General features: G+C 33.8%; 1 long non-coding RNA gene across 2 annotated transcripts in view; it reads left to right on the top strand.

The window, feature by feature from the left end:
• Nucleotides 1-281: 281 nt before the first annotated feature.
• LOC119511561 overlaps nt 282-16169 on the top strand; it is a 79846-nt gene continuing 63958 nt past the window's right edge. The window contains exons 1-2 of one of the 2 annotated variants that reach the window (XR_005212202.1): nt 297-377; nt 1559-1694. This is a non-coding gene — a long non-coding RNA (uncharacterized LOC119511561). Of the gene's footprint in view, nt 378-1558; nt 1695-16169 lie in introns of both variants that reach the window. The other variant, XR_005212203.1, reaches the window with a different exon arrangement.

Genomic DNA, 16169 nt, shown 5'->3' with positions numbered 1-16169 from the left:
CAGTTTAACTTGATTCATATAGCCACCAGCCTACTCAGTAAATAAAGCCAGGAAATAATGATGGGACTAGTCCCTTGTACACCAGCTATCTTCACTGTCTTTGAGAATCACCCTCAACTTCAGCCAATCATTTGATCCTTTTGGGCTACTGGTAATAAGAGAAGCCAGAAAACAGTGTACAGAGCCAAACAATCACTAACCCAGATATAGTTAATAATTAATAATATTGACCACTAGCATTTGTGTAAAGCCTTGTACTTTCCAAGGCATATTTACCAGCCTCTCTCTCTCTGCAGTAACCCAGTGAGCAAAATATGGCAGGTTTTGTTATACTTAAAATTCTTGTTTTGCTGGTGGAAAAATGAAGATACAAAGAGGTAAAGTAATTTGCCTTAACTAAGATTGCAACACTGATAAATTGGGAGTGTCTTAGTTTCCAGGCTGCTATGATAAATACCACACAATGTGTTGGCTTAAATAATGGGAATTAATTGACTCATGGTTTCAGAGGCCAGAAGTTCAAATCAGGGTGTTGGCAGGAAGGCTTGATTCCTCTGGGGTTCATAGTGTTCTGGCTGGGAATCCTTGGGGTTCCTTGGCTATCCTGTCACATGGTAATGTCTTCTCCTTTTTCTTCTGGTTTCTACTGCTTTTTGGCTTCTGGCTCCTTCCTGTGGCTTTCTCTTTCTCTCTCTGAATTTCTTCTGATTACCAAGGATTCCAGTAATCTGTTTAAAGTCCACCCTCAATCTACTGGACCACATCCTAACAGAAACAACATCTTTACGATGGGCTCACACCCACAGGAACACAGACTGAGACCAAGAACGTGTCTTTAGGGGGTACATATTAATTTAACCTATCACAGGGAAGGTCAGGATTTGAATACGGTCTCCTGAGTTTTTAAGCAATATTCTTTCAATACTGCAATAACATAATCTGGTCAATTGAGTAGAAATTCAGCATATCCATCAAACATAACACATCAAAAAATTTATGAATATGTCCCTAGGAAAAAAAAATGTGTCCCTCTATAATGGTGATCTCCCTTCAACTGGATCAACTGAACTCCATTCTCATCTAGCTTGCTTTCTGAACTTATTCCCCAATTAAAAATTGATCCACAAGTTAGAAAACTTGAAGGCTCTGTACACCATGTTTGTATAACCCTATTTGAAATACAGCCCAATCATACCAAATTCAAGGGACTTTATAGTTCTTATTTGTGTCTATAAGGCATCATGTACAAAATTTTTCAAGGGTTTACTTTCAATTTAAACATCTAAATATGAGCACAGAGAGACCCTACTTTGTTTGTGTAATAAATATAATTAAAATGAATTCCAACGTTTTTTATAATGCTGTAGTCTTTCAAAACAATTTCTCTAATAATTTTCTCTATGTACAGAGATCAGTTGCTTCAGCTCTCATTTTGTAACTGAAGAAAGTGGAATCTAAAGGCTTGCCTAGTTTGTGGCAAAACCAGAGCTAGAATCCATAATCTTATTCTAAGTCCCATGTTCTTCTAAGTACTTAGGAGAGTTTTCTCTCACCTTAGTTACCAAACCAGGAGATCCAATCACACCTTCCTAGCCTCAACTACAGTCTGACCAGTATGCATAGAGGGGTTTCCGCATCAGCTGGTGTTGTCAAAGCTGAACTTTAGTTTGAAGTGGTATGTGGAGAGTGGAAAGGTAAGTGGAAAGACTGGAAATTTTGTTTTAGGAATTACTTTGTCATCAATCCTTTCATTCATCAAAAGATCAGTGATCTCTATTGACCCTAAATTATGTGTGAGGCTCTGTGCTTGACATTCAGATTTCAAAGCAAAGAAGCAAATCTCTTGCCTTTATTGTGCCAATGTCCCTTCATAGGTCCTCCCCCTACTTTTAGAACCATCTGCTCCTCTCCACCATGACTGTTTCTCATCTTCATACTATTAACTCTCATTTACATTAAGGTGGTTCAGGCATAAAAGAGGATGCATTTTGGGTTAGAGAATGCTTCTGAAAACTAAACATGGAGGCCAGTGTGGGTTCTATCTATTCCATCAGTAATCCCACAGATACAAAAAAAAACAAAAAATAAAAAAAATCAAAAGCAAACAACTATACTAAAAATTTCTACCCAGATCCAGGTCTTGTTCTAATATTTGTGGGACCAAGGGCAAGAGTGCAAATGGAGGGGACTGTGGCCCATTTCTTTTCTTTTCCTAGTGTGCCAGTTTGGATGTATTATGTCCCCCAAAATGCCATGTTCTTTGATGCAATCTTGTGGGGGCAGACATATTAGTGATGATTAGGTTGAAACCTATTGATCTCTATGAATCAATCAACTGTGGACAAGACCTTTGGTTGGATAATTTCCATGGAGGTGTTACCCCACCCATTCAGCGTGGGTCTGAATTAAATCACTGGAGCCATATAAATGAGCTGACAAACAGAAGGAACTCAGAGCAGCTAAGAGTGACATTTTGGAGAGCAACTGAGAGTGGACATTTTAGTGCTGCAGCCAAGACAGACATTTTGAAGACAGCCATTGAAAACTGAAGTTAACATTATGGAGAACACTATTTTGAAATGCAACCTAGGAGCAAGCAGAGACCAGCCACGCATCTTCCCAGCTAACAGAGGTTTCCTGGACACCGATGGCCTTTCTCCAGTGAAGGTACCCGATTGTTGATGCCTTACCTTGGACACTTTATGGCCTTAAGACTGTAACTTTGTAACAAAATAAACACCCTTTATAAAAGCCAATCCATTCCTGGTATTTTGCAAAGTGGCAGCATTAGCAAACCAGAATACCTAGTAAGCCCCTTTTTTGTCGCATAGGCAAGGAGTCTTAGCCATGTGGATGTGCCGAGCACCCCCCATCCCAGATAACCCTCTCAACTGTTAAACAACTTACCTTTGGTTGTTTTACATGGAGTGGGGAGCGGGATGGGGGAGAGGTGTGCGGTTTTCTGGGGAAGACATTCTGTTGATGATGTCCAGGCTGGTCTTAGAGGTGGGTTCAGGGTGTTTGGGAGAGCCATACGGATGGTCAGGAAGAGGGGGCACAGGCTCCAGGAGAAATCCCCTTGGACTTAAGGGCTTCTCACTCCACAGGAAGAATCTTGATCAGAGAAGGGCCAGATGGGAGCCTTCTAAATTACATCTCCCAGGGCTGAGGTCCCCAGGTCTAAGGATGGTATTGCTTTGGCCTATCCTGAGCAAAATTAAAATTAGACAAAATTTATTCCTAGCCTTCACAGATCTTTTTGGTTTTGTTGTTGTTGTTTGTGTTTTTAATCTGTTCTTCAGGATTTGGGGATCCAGAAAATTGATCCCTTGCGGAGTCCCATACAGGACTGCTTCTCTCTAGGAATTCCTTCCTGTTTCTGTGCTTACCTTTTCATCTCTCTTGAGTCTCATCATACTGTAGGTCACATAATAACTTGATACTTGATGTATAATCTGTAAACCTGCCTCAAAGGCATCACCTGAGAAATACAAAATCTCAGCTCCCACCCCTGACCTACTGAATCAAAATCTGCATTTTAGCAAGATTGCCAGTCTATCTGTATGCACATTAATGTTTGAGAGGGACTGATCCAAAGCTCCTATTTTACAATGAGGTATAAATGACATGATAACTTCGTGTGATCTTTTTTTCTCAAGATAAATAACAGATAATGTTTTATAGTTGAAAAAGGAGGTCAATCTCAGTTACTGTGTCATTCAAAGAGTTTGTGCCTAGCCCTGCCTTGGATATAATATAGACACGAAAATACTTAATAAAGCAATGGGTATTTTATTTCAGCAAATTTTGGTGAATCACAGTATGTTGGACACTTCCTAATCTGGTTCAGAGGCCAGCCACAGTGCTACTATGAAGGGCTCCACAGCTGATACCACTTTTACTGCCATGCATCTTTTGCCGGGATTTGAGAGCTTTTGCAATCCTTCTAGCCACCGGAACTAAGGTCCTAAATGGAGCCTCCTTGGGGATGTAGAGGCATGATGGTTGAACTAATTTTAGAAAGAAAAATTAACAAAAGGTAGTCTCAGCACCATGCTATTTAATGCAAATATTTATGTAGTTTCGCAACATAGCAAATATTTAATCACCAAAATATACAAGATAGAAAAGCAAGTACTTTTCATAAACATTGTTGAATTTGTTCTCCCATAAAGTCTTGCCTGTGTTATCTTCATAATTTTCTTACTAAGTTTGTTTCTACTTAACTGTTGGTTGGAGTACAGAGGTTAAAATTCTCGCTAGCATATCTTTAGCTTTTCTGTGTGAGTACTAAAGGCCCTCAGATGCCTTTTAGTTTGTCTAGCTATTTCCAGTTGTCGGGTTCACTGCTTCTGCTAATTCAGCCTTCAAAACTCTGGCATCTGGGTCTGAGCAAAATTAAAATTAGACAAAATTTATTCCTAGCCTTCACAGATCTTTTTTGTTTTGTTGTTGTTTGTTTTTTTTCTTTATTCTAGAGGCATTAAGTGGTCCTTAAATTTGTATGGGTGGGTATTGATGGAATATATCTTCACTGTATCTACCTCAGCTGCTCCTACATCTTGTTCTCTAGACATATTTTATGTTCATACATACTGGATGCTTTTTAAGAGCTAAATTATATCATTATCTGCAATTTTCTTGGTTTGAGTCTTCCCTGCTTAAGGACTTCTTCTTCTTCTTAAAAAAAAAATGATATTCAAATGCCTAAAACTTGTCACTCCTGAAGCAAATCCAAGGTACAAGAAAAAGTAAAAATATTTACTCATTCCCAGATTTTAAAACTCTGGATAATATCTATAGAGCCGGCAATGGGGGTTGGGAGAGCACCAAGGGATATGGGAATATTCCCTGGTGTCTGTTAGATTAATAGAAGATACAGACATCAAACTTTAAAAAGTAAGGATGGATTATAAAGGAAAATAGAACAAGTACAATTAATTGAGATTAAAAAGTTGCAATGGTAGAAAAAGTTTAGATAAATAAAAAATTGCAAAGAGTATGAACGGAATACACTTACTAATTAAAAGAAAAAAATGCTGGATTAGAAGACAAAAAAATCCAGATATTTTCTGTTTAAAATACTGAAAGACTGAAAGTAAAAAGATAAAAACCAAAACAATATCAGGTGAATACTATCCAAAATAAACTTAATATACCTATATTAATATAAAATATTATATTAAATTAGGAAAAGATTATAAGTACAGGATCATAAAAGTTTCAATTAAATAAGACAAGTAAAAATTTAAAACATGCATACTCATAATAAAATAGTCTCAAAATACATGAAGCAAAAATGTTCTCACTAAAGGATGAAACATAAAAAATACCATCTGAGTTGGTGATTTCTGGTTAATTGGAAGAAAAGCAGATAGAATATAGGCAGATATAGAAGATTTAAAACACAAGACTAACAAACTTGTCCTAATACACATACACAGATTTCTTCCTCCAACATTATTATAGAATATACATTTTTCTCTACACACATGTAATATTTACAGAAGTTGATAATACTCAGGGAATAAGGAAAGCCTTAACATCTTTCCAAAAATAGGATTATACTGAATATGACTTCTCAATCACAATAAAAGTAAAATTATAATTTAATAGTTAAAAAGATAAATTTGAAATCCCCACATGTTGGTAAATTGAAATATATACTGCTAAACAGTTTATGAATTAAAGAAAAAAAGCATAATGGCCATTTAATTATTCCTAGAAATTAAAGCAGATATAAACACTTCCTAACAAAACCAAAGTTAGAAAATAAACGATAAATCCAAAAACAAGTAGAAGCAAGTATATCCTAAAAATAGCAGAAATTAATGAAATTTAAATATATATATATAAGAGAAGAACCACAAAGCCAATTTTTTTACAAACTTTTTTGGTAAATAGAAAAAGAGGGACTACATCCCAACTCATCTAAGTCATCAAAATCCCCATATCAAGGCTAGACAAATACATTACAAGAACTTTGAAAAATGCAAGTCCATTTCACTCATAAATGAAGATGGAAAAATCTTAAATCTGTATTTGCAAACCAAATCTAAGATTATATAAAATTATAATTTGCCGTGACAAAATAAGACTTAACCAAGTCATGTGAAAATAGGAGAGGGAACATGTCCTAACTCAGTTCATGAGGCCACGAATATCCTAATACCAAAACCAGAAAAGGAATTTACAAGAAAGGAAAATTACAGACCAATATCTCTCATGAACATATGTGTAAAAATCCTGAATAGAATTATTAGCAAATCAAATACAACAATGTATAAAAGAACCCAGTATATAAAAGTAAATCCCAACCAAGTGGGGTTTATTTCAGGTATGCAAGACTGGTTCAATATATGAAAATCAACTAATGTAATCCACCACATCAACAGGCTAAAGAAGAAAAATCATATGGTCACATCAATACAAGCAGAAAAATCATTTGACAAAACCCAGCATCCATTCATGATTAAAAGTCTCAGCAAACCAGGAATGGAGGGTAACTTCTTCAACTTGATAAATAACACATACAAAAAATCTACAGCTAACATAAAACCTAGATGCTAAACATGATATATGAAAGAATAAAATTGTCCATGGACTTTATCAGAATTAAAGTCTTCTGGTCTGTTGACACTGTTAAGAGTAAGAAAAGACAAGCCATGGGCTGGGAGAAAATATTTGCAAAATACAAATCTGACTAAGGACTTGTTTCCAAAAAATACAAAGAACTCTTAAAACTGAATAGTAAGAAGACAAACAACCTAGTTAAAAATAGGCAAAAAATCTGAACAGATACCTCACCAAAAAGATATAAAGATGGTAAATCATTATATGAAAAGATTCTCAATATCATATACCATTAGGGAAATTAAAACTACAAATTAAATGCAAATTAAAACTACATACCTAGTAAAATGGCTAAAATCCAAACACCAACACCACCAAATGCTGACAAGATGTGGAGCAAAAGGAACTCTGATTTATTGCCAGTGGAAATGCAAAATGCTACAGCTACTTTGGAATGCAGTTTCACATTTTGTTACAAAACTAAACATAGGCTTACAATATAATCCAGCAATTACAGTGCTAGGTATTTACCCAAAGAAGTTGAAAACTTTTGTCTTCACAAAAACCTGAACATGAATGTTTATAGGAGCTTTATTCATCATTACCCCAAATTAGAAGAAATCAAGAAGCCCTATCATAGGTGAATAGATAAACAAACTGTGGTACATACATACAATGGAATATTAATCCATGATAAAAGGAAATGAGCTACCAACCCACAAAAAAAAAAAAAAAAAAAAAAAACCATGGAGGAAACTTGAATGCATATTTCTAACTGAAAGGAAGCTGCATGCTGCATGATTCCAATTGTATGACAATGTGGAGAAAGCAAAACCATAGAGACAGTAAATAGATCAGTAGCTGCCATGAGTTTGGGGGCAGGTAGAGGAAATGGAAGAATAAATGGAACACAGGGCCTTTTTAGGACAGTGCAAATATTCCGTATGAAACCTTAATTGTGGATATTTGACATTACCCATTTGTCAAAGCCCATAGAACTGTATATGCAAAAAGTGAACCCTAACGTAAACCATGGATGTTAGTTGCTAATATTGTGTCAATAGTGTTTCATCAGTTTTAACAAATGCACCACACTAATGCAAGATGTTAATAATAGGGGAAACTTTGTGTGGGGGTAGTAAATGGGTACTCTCTGTACCTTCTGTGCAATTCTTCTGTCAATCTAAAACTGCTCTAAAAAATAAAATGTATTATTTTTATATACATATGTATTTATATATGTATTATGTATATATACACCGTGAGAAAGTCAGACTGTTTAATATTAGAAAATTTATAAATATAATTCACCACTTTAGCAGAAAAACAAAGAAGGAAATGATATGATCATCTCAATTGATTCCGTCTTGAAATATTTCAATACCCATCCATAATAAATGCTATTAGTAAATTAGGAATAGAAGATATTTTTTATAGTCTGATAAACAGTATCTGTGTAATTCTGGAACAAAAGTTACTGAAAATGTAGAAACGTTAGAAATACTACCTTCAATATAAGGAATGAGAAAAGTATATCCACCTCTTCAATTTCATATTATATTGAAGGTTGTATCCTGTGCAATAAAATAAGAAAAAATCTTAGAGGCATGAAGATCAGAAAGGAAGAAATAAACTATCATTATAAGCAGATGATGCAATAATTTACAAACAAATGTATACATATATTGGTAAAAACAATAGGAAAGTTTTACAAAAAAAGCTGGTTTCATTATTAATATATAAAATATATTTTAAGGGAACTAATTGTAACTAATTTAAAAGGAACTAATTAAATGGAGATCAATTATGACTAAGAAGTTTTCTGTTATCTCCTAAATTTATCTATAGATTCAGTAAAATTCCAATCAAAATCCCAGTAGGGTTTTTCAGAGGTTTTAATGAAATATTCTAGAATCTAATCGGAAATCATAGAGGCCTGTGGTGGTGAATAATAATTTCAGAGGAAGAAGAGGCTGAGAGATCTACCCTACTACTCTTCATATTGTATTAAAACCCTATAGTAAGTAAGATAGTGTGGCTTTGCTGCATGCATAGACAAATATGACCAATGAAATAGAATAAGAGTCCCAAAAGACTCACATATATGGAACACTGTATATGGAAGAAGGGGCACATTAGATCAGTGGGTAAAAACAGAACTTTTCCAAAAATGGAGCAGAAGTGATTATTGAGTTACAAAAAGATGAAGCTGAATCTCTACCTTATATTGTATAAAGTGGGTTAATCACTTAAATGTAAAAACAAAAGTTTAAAATTCCTTGTATAAAGCTTATTATGTAGCTGAAAATCTTTTAGACTTGGGATGGAGAAAAATTTTTTGAAGACACAAAGAGCATCAACTATAAAACATTCATAAATTTAACTGTATTAAAAGTAAGACCTTTATTTCATCAAAAAATACCCATAAAATGTAAAATGACAAATGGCAGGCTAGACATCGTTCTATTTTTAGGGCTAGGAAAAATACTTTGGACAGTATATAAGAAGAATCGGCCTCCTCTTGCATGATTTTCTTTACCTGAGTCCATTATGAATCATCAGACAAGGCAGGAAGAGCAATATATGATGAAAGAAAAGGGTTTCAGGGTTAAATAGGGGTTTGAGGAGTTCCATATTCTCTAATTTTTTCAGCCTCGTCTTAGATGCCCATTCTTTCCGGATCAACATCTTATGTTTGACTTAAGAGACTGATCAAGAGTGTGAATTCATTTGACTTTGTAATTCAGCATCAGGATTAATCTTTGCATTTTGTTTTTGAGTGTTGCAGTTTTGCTGCTGCCAAAGATAGTGAGATTTTTCTATTATTTTTCCATGTACTGGTCAAAAATTTAGTTATTAGAGTTGCTATTTTCTTTATTAATTCTCCATCACATTTAGACTTCAAAATCCATTATATTCTTTATGCTCTTCCTGTTATCCTGTGGCAGCATCCAGTTGCTCTCCCAAAGCCTTGCACTCACAAAGCAATGATCTAGTTTACTCTCGACTACTTCTTTTCCTAGTTGATAAAATTTCAGTCATCTGTTATAAGCTGTATTTGCAGTGCTTTCAACCCTAATTAGAGCAGATAAATCCAAGAGCTACTTTATTTTCATAAATGTCTGTTTCTTTAAAGTATGCTTCTTCCAACTATTCATGGTACCAATTTTACATGAGTTGAAAGCAACAAAAACCTATTCTAGATCATTTAAGCTAAAAGAATGATTGAGAGAATATTTTTTTAGTTCACAGAATCTAAACAACTGCCAAAGAATCAAGCCTAAAACACTGAGAAACACAAAGAGGGGCAACTAAAAAACACAACCAGAATCAAGACACACAAACAATGGCTATTTCAGGTTGCATTGCTTATGTCACCAGTGTCCTGTATAAGTCATAATATGCAAATTATATATGCCAGTATTGTTTCATTTTTTCATTTGTAATGCTGTATTTATTTCTTATAAGGCTGAAAATGCAAATGCATAAAAGGCAAGCATAATTCTTTCTTGGTAGGCATACAATGCATAGAGCTGTAATTTGTGACATGAGCATCATAAAAGGGAGGGATGGAGTGCTATGTGTATGAGTAGGTTATTGAAGTCAGGTTGGAATCAACACAAATTAAATTGTAATAGATTTAGTATGCTAAATGTAATCCCCATGGTAGCCATAAAGAAAGTATCTTAAAAATGCACAAAAAAATGAAAGGATAAGTTGAAATGGCTCATTATAAAAAAAAAAAAAAAATCACCTAAACAAGAAGGAAGATAGTAATGGAGGAAAGGAGGGACTAATAAGGTATAAGAATTAAAAAAAAAAAAAAAAAAAAAAAAAAAAATATAAGCAAAATGGCAGAAGTAAATCATGTGTTATCAGTAGTTTCCTTAAATGTAAATGGATGAAACTCTCCAATCAAAAATCAGAGATTGGCAGGATGGATAAAGAAACATCACACAACTATATACTGTTTACAAAAGACCCATCTCAGATCCATAGATACAAACAGGTTGAAAGTGAAAGGACAGAAAAAATATATCATGCAAATAGTAACCAACAGCAAGTGGGGTGGTTACATTAATACCAAACAAAATAGACTTCAAGTTAAAAACTGCTACAAGAGACAAAGAAGAGATTAGACATCAATAAAGGGAACAATTCCACAAGAAGATTGAAAACTAAAACATTTATGCACCTAAAAGCAGAGCACCAAAATAGATGAGGCAAACACTGACAGAATGGAAGAGAGAAATCAACAGCTCTACAATAATAGTTTGAGATTTCAATACACCACTTTCAACACTGGGTGGAACGTCTTAACTGAAGATCAGCAAGGAAATAGAGGACTTCAACATTATTAACCAACCAGATCTAACCAACATATATAGAACACTTCACTCAACAATGGTGGAATACACATGCTTTTCAAGGACACATGATCATTCACTAGAATGGACCATATGTCAGGACACAAGAGAAGCCTAAACTAATTAAAAAATATTGAAATCATAAAAAGTAAACTCTCTGACCATGGTGGAATGAAGCTAGAAATCAATAACAAAAGAAAAACTTGAAATTTACAAATATGGGGAAATTAAATAGTACATTCTTTAACCCATTGAAGCAATTACAAGGGAAATTAGAAAATACTTAGAGACAAATGAAAACAAAGATACAGCATACCAAAATGTATGGGATGCAACAAAGGGAGCACTCAAAAGGAGATTTACAGCTATGAATACCTATGTTTAAAAATAAGGAAGATATCAAATTAATAATCTAACTTTACATCTTGAGGAACTAGAAAAAACAGAAGTAAAGTAAACCCAAAGTTAGCAGAAGAAAGGAATTAATTAAGATAAGAATGGAGAAAAAATGAAACAGCAAATAGAAAAGCATTTGAAATAATAAAACAAAAGTTGGTTATTTAAAAAAATAAATAAAATTGACAAACCTTTAGTTAGAGTGAGAAACAAAAAAAAAAAAAAAGAGAAATGAGGCAAATAACTAAAATCAGAAAGGAAAATGGTGCTATCAGAAAGGACAATGGTGCTATCATTACTGACCTTACAGAAATAAAAAGGGTTATAAAAGAACATTATGAACATTTGTACACCAATAAACTAGATAATCTAGGGGAAATAGAAAATTACCAATTACCCAAATCAATTCAAGAAGAAATAGAAATCATCAATATATCTATAAAAATTATAGGGTTTGAATCAATAATCAAAAACATTCTACCAAAGAAAAGTCCAGGACCAGATGGCTTCATTGGTGAATTCTACCAAATACTTAAAGAGTTAATATCAATCATTCTTAAACTCTTCCAGAGAATTCAAGGGGAAGGAACACTTCCTAATTCATTTTGTGAGGCCAGCATCACTCTGATACCAAAGCCTGGTAAAGATATCACAAGAAAAGAAAATTACAGACCAATTTGCCTTATGGATATAGATGCAAAAAATCCTTAACAATAGCAAACCAAATCCAATAGTATATTAAGAAAATTATACACCATAACTAAGTGGGATTCAGAAATGCAAGGGTGGTTCAACATATGAAAGTCAATCAGTGAAATAAATTACATAAATAGAATTGAGGGGGGAAAAACATATGATCATCTCAATAGATGCAGAAAAGTCATTTGACAAAATCCAGTACTCTTTCTTGATAAAAGCACTCAGAAAAGCAAGAATAGAGGAAAATTTTCTCAATACAATAAAGGCCATTTATGAAAAGCTCACAGCTAACATCATACTCAATGGTGAAAGACTTAAAACTTTCCCTCTAAGATTAGTAACAAGATAAGGATGCCTGCTTTCACCATTTCCATTCAGGATTGTACTAAAAGTTCTTGCCAGAACAACTAAGGGGGAAAAAAAAAAAAAAGAGAAGGGAAGGAAGAAAGAAAAGAAAGAAAGAATATCCAAATTGGAAAAGAAGTTAAATTTTCTCTATTTGCTGACAACATAATCTTATATGTAGAAAACCTAAGGGGATCCACAAGAAAACTATTAGAGCCAATAAACGAATTTGACAAAGTGGCAGGGTACAAGATTGACACACACACATACACACACACACAAAATTGTGTTCCTATACACTAGCAGTGAAAAATCTGAAGGGGAAATTTTTTTAAAAATTCCTTTTACAATTGCATCTAAAACAATAAAATATTTAGGAATAAATTTAACTAAGGATCCAAAAACCTTTAAACTGAAAACTACAAAACAGCACTGAAAGAAACTAAAGACCTTAATAAATGGAAAGACATCCCATGTTCATGGATTGGAAGAGTTAACATTGCTAATATGTTAGTATTTCCCAAAAGAATATACATATTCAATGTAGTCTGTATAAAATTCCAGCAGCCTTTTAGCATAAATGAAAAACCAATCCTCAAATTTATATAGAACTGCAAGGGACTCCAAATAGCCAAAACAATTTCAAAAAAAGAAGTGGGTTGGAGGCTTATAAAAAAATTAAAAAATAAAATAAAATAAAAAAAGAATGGGTTTGAGGACTGACACTTCTTGATTTCAAATTGTATTACAGAACAACAGTAATCATCATAGTGTGATGCTGACACAAAGATAGACGAGTAGAGCAATGGGACAGAATTGAAAGTTCAGAAATAGATCTACACATCTATTGCCAATTGATTTTTCACAAGGATGATAAGTATATAAAGTGGGAAGAAAAGGTAGTTTCTTCAACAAATGGTGTTGGGAAAACTGGACAGGCACATGCAGAAGAATGAAGTTATACCTCACCATACACATATACATACATATAAGACATACATATAAGGACTTACATATAAGAGCTAAAACTGTAAAACACTTAGAAGATAACATAGGGACAAATCTTCATGACCTAGGGTTTGCCAATGGATTCTTACATATGACACCAAAAGCACAAACAACAAAAGAAACAATAGATAAATTTGATTTCATCAAAATTAAAAACTTTATGCATCAAATGTTATTATCAAGAAGGTGAAAAGACAACCTATAGAATAGGAGAAAATAGTTTCAAACCATATATTGGATAAAGTTAATAAACAGAATATATAAAGGACTCGTGCAAGTCAACAACAAGACAAACAACCCAATTCAAAAATGGGCAAAAGATTTGAATAGACATTTTTCCAAAGAGGATATACAAATGGCCAACATGCATGAAAAGATAATCAACATCATTAGCTATTAGATAAATGCAAATTAAAGCCACAAGATACTACTTCACACCAACAAGGATGACTATTATATAAAAAGAAAAACAGAAAATAAGTGTTGGAGAGGATGCAGAGAAATTGGAACTATGCTTAGTGAAACAGACGACATATACGGGCAAAAATTGTATATTACTTATAAGAAATAACTAGAAATAGCAAATTCATAGAGATAGAAAGCAGATCAGTGGTTATGTAGGGAAAAGGGGGACGAGGAAGGGGAGAGGGGGAATGTTGTTTATAAATGTTTATAAAATTAAATGAAAAGAGCAATAGGTTTATATATAATTTTTTTTTAATGTATTCACTTTTCTCTGAATTTCCATTAGGAATACCTCAATAATAATCCTTGACCCCTCCCCTCAAAAAAGATTCATATGATTAGATTTGTGTTTTAGAAGTATCAACCTGGAAAGTGGTAAACTTGAGACATTAAAGACTGGAGACCAGGAAACTTTTTACATGGTTTAATCTATTTTGTCCTTAATTAAGAAAAGAATCTGTGAGTTTGTTACTGTTATTATCTTCATATTTCAAATGAGGAAACTAAATCACAAAGAGATCAAGTAACTTGGCTAAAGTGACCCAGTTAAGAAATGGAGGAGCCAGAGCCAGAACTAAGGCATCTCAATCAAAGAACCCAAATTCTCAAACCAAGGAAAATTAATGTACTTGAGGCATGTTGAATTTGAGGTGCCTATAAGATCTGCAGTGACAAAATTCAAATAGAGCATGAATAAGTGATACTGTAAATTAGAGTAATGCTCTGGATGAGAGAGATACATTTGACAATCAACAGCAAGTATACTGCCATTAAAAACACTTCTGACTGTGATAGAATGGCTCATATCAAGCAAACATTATCCTAAAGAGGATTGGTAAAGCTATTTCTGTAATGGAAAGTTAAATTTTAAGGAAGAAGTATTATTAAACTCAAAGAAGGACATTTTATAATGGTAAAAGGGAAATCCACAATGAAGATATAGCAATTCTAAGTTAATTTTTACCCAAGGATATAGCTTCACAATAGATAATGTAAAAATTGACATAACCAAAAAGGAGAAATAGACACATCCAGAAACACAGTGACATTTTTCAATAGACCCAAGCAGACAAAAATATCAAACAATATCTAAATGAGATGGTAAACACATACAATACAATTAATAAATGTGGGGCCTTCTTTATCAGCATAGAACATTGCAATCAACAATACCAAAACAGACTTTTTTTTAAATACACAATGAACATGTACCACTTTGGTCATTTGTAGGGCCACAATACAAGTCTTCACAAAATTTGAAGAACTGAAATCATTCCAAAAATGTTATCTCACAACAGAATTAAGCCAAGAGTCAGGAACAAATAAATAACTACGAATCTCCCCAAGGTTTGGAAATTAAGCAATGTAATTTCGAACTCACTGGTCAGAGAAAAAAATCACAATGCAAATTAGAAAGCAATTTGTTATAATGGAAACATGATATATCAAAACTTTTAAGATGCAGTTAATGCCATTTATTAATCTATTACCATTCAACTCCAAATCTAACCACTTTGTCTTGCTGGATCCTGAAGCATTTCTCTTTTGACAGCTAGCACTATGTTAAATTTCTCAGTAGAGGGTGTGGGAAGGACACAGCAGAAAGAAGAGACCTCTGCTTTGTCCCAGTATGTTTCCATTCCTGAAATATATCAGCAGTGATCATCCCCAGTGAGCCCCACAGCCTCAGACCTCCCCCTAGATGGCTTTCCCCACACCCCCACAAAGTACTTCCCAGCACACTATTCCCGCATGTGGCTTTCCAGCACACATTTCATACTGGCAGTTTCCCCTGGCATTGCAAAAGGCAGCAGTGAGTTCCACCTCAGCGTTCTGTCATCCAGTGGCCATGTCCGTCCCTTCTCTAATGAGGTCTGGATTACAGGTAGGGACAGCAAGTAGGGGTTCCTCTTCCAGACTTTTTTTTCCTTGGATGCTCTGGCTCAGCTCTTAGAGGTAGTAATTTTACCATATATCTGATATTTCCATATTTATTATCTTTCTATCTTGATAGGTAATTATTTTTTATAATTAATAACTTTTTGTAGTAATTTATATTTCCTGATTGGATGCTGACTGATAAAACAGTGCTTTGAGGAAAACGTATGCCATAAGTGCATGTATTAGAAAAGAAGACACAATCAAAATCTCAAGAAAAGAATTAAAGAAACAATAAATTAAATGCAAGGAACTTAGTAGAAAGAATAGTAAAGCTAGAGCAGAAATTGGATATCCATATAGAGAAAGGTAGATCTTGACCTCTGTATAAAACTGTATACTAAAATCCATTTCAGATTTGTAGATTTAAATGTGAAA

The sequence above is a fragment of the Choloepus didactylus genome, chromosome 16, assembly GCF_015220235.1.
Source record: "Choloepus didactylus isolate mChoDid1 chromosome 16, mChoDid1.pri, whole genome shotgun sequence".
In the NCBI taxonomy this organism is placed as follows: domain Eukaryota; kingdom Metazoa; phylum Chordata; class Mammalia; order Pilosa; family Megalonychidae; genus Choloepus; species Choloepus didactylus.
Note: the sequence above shows the minus strand (reverse complement) of the source record. Positions and strands in the feature narration are given on the sequence as shown.